Here is an 8,410-nt window from a genome sequence, read left to right as displayed (position 1 = left end):
AATTCGAGTTCAGTCACAATATTTAATTCGAAACAATGTGTTTGAGATTTCAAAAAGATATTTCCTACTTAAAAATATTTACAAAATTTCATTCACTAGGAAAATACCAATGCGCATACTTAAGCTAAAACGTATGCGTAAAGGTATTTTCCACAGCATTCCAAGATTTTATTCTCTTGCTGCAAATCCTTGGCCTTGAAAATTAGGTACAAGTGTATATTCTTAATTGTGCTGTAATTTTACATAAAATGATGCGAAAATCGCAACAGTGTGAGATTCCTACTCCCTTGGAAAGTACATCCTTATTTACCTTCACTACCTTCCAGGCATTACTTCGCATGGGAGGTATGATGACAATGCATTGATTAATACACGATTCGGGACTGAACTTCTTATTAAGCTTGCCGCGCGCCGAAGCCCTGTAGGTTCTAAGCCCGACATATTTATATTATTTATTTATATATTTATATACCATGTATTTGTATTATGTATCTCTTTATACGACTCAACTGCTGTAAATTCTGCTACATATTCACTTTCTTTTCCATCAGCAAATAACCACTGTTTCACTTTTTCATCTAAAACATTCATTTGTTGAGATAAACTTTCTAACTTATTAATAAAAAGGCGCATTTTATTGGGTTCATTTTCCTCAAATTCTTTGGTCAATTCATTATATGTCTTATGTCAGCAGTTCAACCGATTTCTTTGAGCAGCCTTGATGAAACCTTGCAAAATGGGGCGAAACGTCGGAAAATAAATAGTTGTTAACTATTTTTGTTTCACTTTTGACCGCAACCCTGACCATCTTCTTATATATCAGTTTTTACGGTCAACTATATATACATATATACATTATATGTCTTGGTTAACATCATCCTTACTATTTTTCTTTCAGTAACATGATCGTTCTGTGGCATAATTTTTGTTGTTATTTTCCTTTTCTCGATCTTCACTACTTAATTGTACACTTTCTTTAATAATTACGATTAGCGTCACCAAATGTCTGGAATCATATAAATTCACTCAATTTATTGATACCTCCAAAAGTTATCGAATAAAGCGCACAAAGGTTCAGATCAAACCTTTGTATTGTAACAAGATATAATCTTTACACACAACACAGAACAATAGTTCAATTATAAGATTTAAAACAAAACAGTTCACAAAATTAGACTAAACAATATGCTTCACCCAACAGCACTATAACCTTCCATTATATTCTTTCATTTCACTATCGATACTTATCTCTATTGTTAGATCTTGGACCATGCTCGGACTCTCTCCCTTTTCTGATACATCTTCTACATTGAAGTGGGCTAAATAGTCCCTAAAGCAACTATGGCTAGTAAAAGTTGCGTATTAAGGTTATAGTCAACCTCCCATGTTTCCGGGGCATCATCTATGCCAGGTATCAGGGGGTGGGTCTTACCAGAAGATGAGATGACAGAACGTCTGTTTTTGTTTTACTAAGATCGCCCAGATCGTTTATTGTTTGTTTGGTTGTTTAGTGGCGCCAAACTTCATTGGTCATCAACGCCATTTATATTTTATTTAATTTTGCTAATATTCGTTAAATTTTATGTATTTTTTAATTTGATAGTTTTATTTTTATTTTTTTCCTCCAATCAAGTTATATTTTTTTCAGTAAATTTTGTGATTTCAAAAACTGAAACACCAATTCTATTGCCTTATCATCGTCTCCAATGACGAGATATCTTGGCTTAGTCCCAAGCTATTGAGATGTCGTGTAAAATATGGGCATCGTTGGAAAACATGGCTTATTGTTAAATTGTTATTGCAATACTGGCAGTTCGGAGGCGTTTCTTTTGAAATAAGATAGGAGTGGGTGAGCCTCGTGTGACCTATTCTCAGCCTAGTCAGTAAAACTTCCTCTCTACGGCATTTGAGACTGGAGGTACCCCAGGGCCTGACATCCTTTATTAATAATTTTTAATTTACTCATTGGGCTTTCGTTCCACAACGATTGCCATTTATCTTTGACTTCCTTTACAAGAGGCCTGCATATTCGCCCAGATCATATCGGGTTCTTTTCTGCTACATCTGTGTGTGTATGTTTTTAACAAGGATTGGTGTAAATCTTCAAATGACCTGGATAGGTCCGTGTGTGGGATATTTACCTACTAACACCACCTCCTTACAACTGTTTTTCCTCTCCATGGAGCCAACCGCCGTTAGACATTACTTCTTGGAGGAAAATGGACCTCCCGAAAATCCCGCCTCATGCTAGTCACCTCTTCTATCCTTCTCTTTCGCTCTCAACCTTTTAAGGATAACTGTGGTAAATTCCTTCAAGTGTTCTGGAATTATGTACCCTCCACACGATTTATCCAGTTCTTCTTTCCGAAAGTGCGAAAAGCACAGAACACGTGATCCACTGTCCTCTATTGCAGGGTATTCTGCCGTGTAGTCTCATTTAAAATGTTTGTGTGAATTTTAAACAATTAGAGAATGTTACACAATACACTAATTACAGAAAATTAAAAAAAAAATCATTTAATAAACTGAGTACAACTAAACCCTCTTATCACAATACACCAGCCAAAAAAAGACAGAGCTAAGGCACTTGTAACCTCTGATAAAAAGGCATTTACATTAGTCGATATCGGTGGAGTGCCGATGACAACGAATATTACATAATTTCTTTGACGATCCAAAACAACACAGGCGTCACATGAATCGTAGTCTTCACGGGGTGTGTTGTGTCTAATGAGATTGAAGAATGCTGTCAGATTCGTCATAGGATTGAATAAGTAAGTAGATCCGTAACATCTCATGTCAAATATTAACCGTCTTACAAGCTTTGCCAATTATAAAGCTTACATCACTTACTCTGTTTAAATACGTCATATCTCTAAAAGAAGATTAATTAATTTTATTTTTCTTATAGGCTGTCTGTGAGCTTATAAAATTAATTATAAGTTACTAAGCATATGATAAATTTATTTAGTAGATTTTTTTTTAAACCATTGGTAATTTATTATATTTATGTATTTTTTTTTTATTTTTTCGATTATTTATTATCATTCTTACTTCAATAATCAATATTTATTAATTTTACAGCACTAAAATATTCCTTATGACGTTTTGAACTGGCCGCCAGGTGTTGATTCAGTTGTTGATTCTAAATATAGATACAACAAAGTGCTGTTACATTCAAAGTTTATTAATTAACTTTTAAAAAAAGCCAAATTATCTACATCCCACAGATAATAATTGTATTTATTATCAATCATAAAAGAAAAAATGTATTTTTATAATTTTGTAGCAATTGCGTTTTTTTATTACAATATCCTTTAATAATTATTTAATACTCACTATTTGTGTAATTTATAATCGATATTTTGTAATTTAAAACTGCAACCAAACATTGTAACACAAAAAGATAAAATTTGGCCATTTTTTATGATAATTAATACATTTTAAATGTTATAACAGTTTGTAACTGTTCAACGTACAGACAGTCTGAAACGTCGAAAAGAATATTTTAGTATTATTAAATTGATATAAATAAAAGTTGATGTAAGAAGGCTATAAAATCGCTCAAAAAGGAATAAAAAGTAGACTTTTTTTAATATTAATTAATTAATATTTTTATAATTATTAAGCTTATTTCTCATTAATAAATAATAACCATTGTCATTAATTATTTAATTTCTCTGTCAACCAAAAATGAAATGTCCCTCCCTAATTGGATGATGAGATGGGACCTATTATAAATATTTTAAACAAAACTTCCTGACCTCTTCACCTTATAAATTTTAATTATGGAGTTTGAGGCAAAGTACCTTTGTTTTTTTTTAATTTTATACAATTTAGTTGGGTCATCAACATAAATAGATCAACATATCAACATAAATAAATTCAATTTAAAGTATACTATACAAATTTTTGAAGTTAGGAAAAGGTATAACCAGATTTTGAAAGATTAAACCACAAAAAAACTTATTGTTAGTTAAAAAAATATTTTTGCGAAAATTAATTAAACATTTCAATTTTTTATTATTGCAGTTACATATAAATATACTATACCAAGAATTATCTTTAACTTTTAATAATAGGAGGTTTATTTATACTTTAATTTTGTGTTATTGTTGCGAAAAAAAGATTTTTAAAAAAGGTTTTTAAACAAGAAAGTGGTATAAATCGTATTTTACAAGATGTGATATATTACGATATACACGTTTATATTACACAGCCATCTAGGCATTGACGTTAAATAAGAACGAGACCTCTTTTTACTCTTTTATTTGCTAAAGCCGATAACATAGGCAAGCATAAAGACTAAACATACAGCAACAACACTATTCGAGTTGTTAACAGTTTTATTTATTTGGGAGATTCCTTTTACTCATCAGCAAGGTTTTCACGAACAGGCTTTTATTTCAGCCCGAAATACCAATATAAATTCAATATTCAAAAAAGTTTCAAATTTAAAAACCAGACTTGAATGGAATTCACTCACATCTTAATAAAGTCAATGATTTCACCCTAAATTTTTATTACATTAACAAAAACTACATAAGACTAGTAGTCAAAATTGATGAGTCTGCTACTTATAGTTAGGGGGAATACAACATGGCAGTTGTTAAAAAAAAATATTTTATTCGGAGCTCCATATCTTTTAAAGAACCGACAACACAAGAAAACCTAAGAGAACATCATTAAACGTAGAGTAAATTTGTTAAAATATGAGCCATTTACGTCAAATAGTTCCCGAGATATAGCTTTATGAAAAGTGCACCGAAAAATCGGTAGCTTTTGAATTTATTTTAAGAAATCTAAATCGCAAAATCCAATCAACCTAAACAGGTTAGTATTCACTATTAGTACTCAAATTAAAATTAGTTAAATGTTATACACTAGTTTATGACGTTTATTTAGTAGTCATAGTAGTTTTCATGATATGCGACAAAATTAATTCACAAAATGTTGATTTCTAATTGGTCAAACTTTTTGGATTCATAAAAACAATATCTGAGGAAGTAAAAGACGTACAGATGTCTGCCAGCACTCAAAATAAAGCTAATTTAGCTTCCTATAAAGTCGTTTATGACATTTATCTTTGTAGGAGTAGTAGTATTAAATAATTGATTTTTTCCACTTGGGCTCTTGTACAATTAAGGTCCTTAAGAGGATGGTCATTGGGTATCGAAGAATCCTAGAGACGGCAGGTGATGACTTCACCAAAAGGAATTACTTCGGTCTCACCATTGTTATCATTTTTATTGTTACTGGTAGTTTTTATTGATACTGTTAGGAGAAAAAATGACGTTAGTCAGTGTAATAAATAAAGAAGGAGTAATTAGTTGAGAAATTCTTTAAGTATTAAAGGTTTACGAAATTTTGACAAAATTAAATTGAAAATAAAATAAATGTGAGATTAAAATCAGTTAGTTGCTTACTGAAAGAAATTTTAGAGCTTAGTATCAAATGAATCTCTATAATGTTAAATAGTTCTGAGTCTATTGGTAAACTTTTGAAATATAAACCGAAACGTAGATAGGAGGGGGGAAGTATTACATTAAGGCTAATTTTGGGCGGTCGATGGATGGAAGTGTATAAATAGCGATTGTTGGTATCAGCTTCGAACCTTCAGGTTTGCTAAGGTTTTTTATTTATTTATGTTAACTTTATCTATTTTCCTGTAGAAGAAGTGTTTAGGACTTTGATAAACATTATATAGTACTTCATTACAGTGTTTTTAAATTTTTTCTCGCCAAAAAATCGTTAATTTTGGACTTATTTCAAAATATTCATAATAGAATAAACGGTTCAATAATTCTAATATAATTTCTAGGCAAAGCTGGTATAAAATACATCGCTATTATATGAAAATGAATAACTTTAGGATAGGGCGTTATGATCTTTAAATGCCTTGAGGGAGTTTTTTATAATTGAATTCCTGAACTCGAAAACAGAGTATAATCAATTAAGGACAATAATAACATAAAACAATATTTAGACAACCGGTTTTTTTTGTTTTGTTTTTAACCAATTACCTTAAGTAATCTGTTAATAACAAATAAATAAAAGAAATGGTGCGGAATATACTACAAGAGCTATTCAATTCCGGGCAGCCCCAACTTCAAACAACAAAGTACATTAATCTCAACTATATATTAATTGATTTATCTTAATTCTAATTGGTTTGTAATTTCTGCAATATCAACTTTTTGTTTACCTACTCTGATATTTATCAAGTATTTTTCAAAGTGGTCATTTATTTATACAGGTCAAATTAAATGTGAAGAAATACTCTATAATATAACTTTATTTATATTTATATTTATAAACTTTAAGATAGATAAACATTTTAATCAAGCTTTCACATTTTCAAAAAGATGATATTAATTTTTGACTATGCTCAAATGTAATTATTTATTCATTAAGCACATACATTAGATTATATTCTCCATAGCGACCATGGATACAACAACGTATCCGTTATAGTGTCCAGTATTTCTGAAACCGTGATTTTGATTGGACACTTCAATGTAATTATAAATGGAACTAAAACGGCCCCTCAAACTATAAAAGACTGGTTTTAGCGACGGCGTTCTAGCAATCAATAAGAAAGCTTTAAATACAATACCAATTTCTCAAAGAAATAATGTTTTACATAAGCTCATGCTTTGAAAAGGGAGGGGATTCATTTCCGACCAGTAAGTGGTTTGCAGTAGGGATGCGACTTCGACCACAAAAACATCGATTTTCAATACTAAAGTATCGATATTACAGAAGATTGCCAAAAATATATCGATTTTCTTGAACATCTATTTCAGTAATATAAGGTCTGTTCTAATAACGATGTTTTGTTTTTTTAATGTTCAATATTAAGATATTGATGCTTTCGGAACATTTCCACAAATATATCTATGTTTTTCAACATCCATTTCAATCTAATAACGACTTCTGATTATCCATAACTGCACGGAACATGAGCAGTATAGGGGTTTGGAAGTGGCTATTCTGCCCAGGTCAAAACAACAATTTCTATGAAACATTAAAACATTAGGAAAAACATATTTTTTTGTTAATAAGTATATCCCACTTTATGTCTAAGTACCTAATTAGTCAATATTCACATTAAAACCAAAATTAAAATTCATTTATCATAGTCAATATTTGTTAAAACTTTATCACAATAATGCTTGTAACCTTCCTCCACTCAGTTCAAGCATTAAAAGTATTTATTAATTTATTTGTTAAATATTAAATGCATAAGAGCTCCAAGCTTTTTTGAGCACTTTGTTTTACAACCTTTCTTTCTAAAACTGTATGTTATTATTTACTTCTAAGTTTTCATTAAAGTAATTTATTATAATGTGGCAAAATTGGGTGTAAAGTGGAAGTTGTGAAACGTTTAGCTACTGAGTGTCTTGTTGATCTTATAACTTGTGAGGAAGAGAATCAAGATGAACTAATTGACAACTGTCATTACATTATTATTATTATTGTCATACATTGCTTTATTAGTTACAAAAATATCCAAAACAATGCTAACACAATCAAAACACAAACTTAATTGTTATTTTTTTCCAATTTTTAGTTAAATAATTTAGCTTTCAGGATAACAATCACTAAGCATGGAGAAGATAAGCGAAGCCAGGGAATGTACCTACCAGATAACTATTTACAAACACTTGGAGCCAGTCGAACACTTAGACAAACAAATTCTGATGGATGTTTAGTGTTCCCCGATAAATAGAGGTTTATCTCCATTTCGCAGAAGGCTGGTAAATATTTAAATTTATCGTTTTATTAATTAATTTCTATCAATGTTACCCCACATAGATAAACCGAAAATAGATTTTACATTGTATAAAAAAGTTTAAAAAATATTACTTTTAAAATAATTTTAGTTTAGATGTATTATTATACTTTTTAATTGCTTTAGAAACTTTAATAAGTTCTTAGCTAAATAATAAAGCGTTTTTTTTTTAATTTATGATTACGTTATACTTAGTATTATTCAGTATCTTAATCGAAAATTTGTAGTATTAATAGTCTATGTTTAATTAATATATTAGAAAACAATAAATGTTTAAATGGTAATTTACTGTTTTTCTTACTTTATATTAATTTTTTATGGCATCTTGGAAATTATTAAACTAGTTTATAGCAATCAAATCAGCTACTAATCAAAAAATATTATAAAAACTAGCAGATCCAGCAATCAATATTTATAAATTTAAGAATATTTACTGATATAATTTACACAATTAATAGTTCTATATAAATCATTATATTTAGTTAAAACTGAACATTAAATGCTCTTGAATATTCAACATCCCTAGTATATTTCATAGTTACTGTATGCCTAAAGATTTCTTCTTTGTATTAAATAATAAAACAATATCGCTCATAGCATTTAATGAGTTTAAAT

At 29.6% G+C, this 8,410-nt stretch overlaps 1 protein-coding gene across 6 annotated transcripts in view; it reads left to right on the top strand.

The window, feature by feature from the left end:
• LOC106687568 (solute carrier family 2, facilitated glucose transporter member 6) overlaps positions 1–8,410 on the top strand; it is a 38,248-nt gene that overhangs the window by 5,726 nt on the left and 24,112 nt on the right. For 2 of the 6 annotated variants that reach the window (XM_067048718.1, XM_067048714.1), the window contains exon 2: positions 7,587–7,760. The exons of 1 other annotated variant lie outside the window; for it this stretch is intronic. The gene's annotated coding sequence lies outside the window, so the exon portion shown is untranslated. Of the gene's footprint in view, positions 1–2,592; positions 2,775–7,586; positions 7,761–8,410 lie in introns of those variants that run through there. 3 more of the 6 variants (XM_067048717.1, XM_067048715.1, XM_067048716.1) reach the window with 3 other exon arrangements.

The sequence above is a fragment of the Halyomorpha halys genome, unplaced genomic scaffold, assembly GCF_000696795.3.
Source record: "Halyomorpha halys isolate HHAL.00 unplaced genomic scaffold, Hhal_1.1 Scaffold38.1, whole genome shotgun sequence".
Classification (NCBI taxonomy): domain Eukaryota; kingdom Metazoa; phylum Arthropoda; class Insecta; order Hemiptera; family Pentatomidae; genus Halyomorpha; species Halyomorpha halys.
Note: the sequence above shows the minus strand (reverse complement) of the source record. Positions and strands in the feature narration are given on the sequence as shown.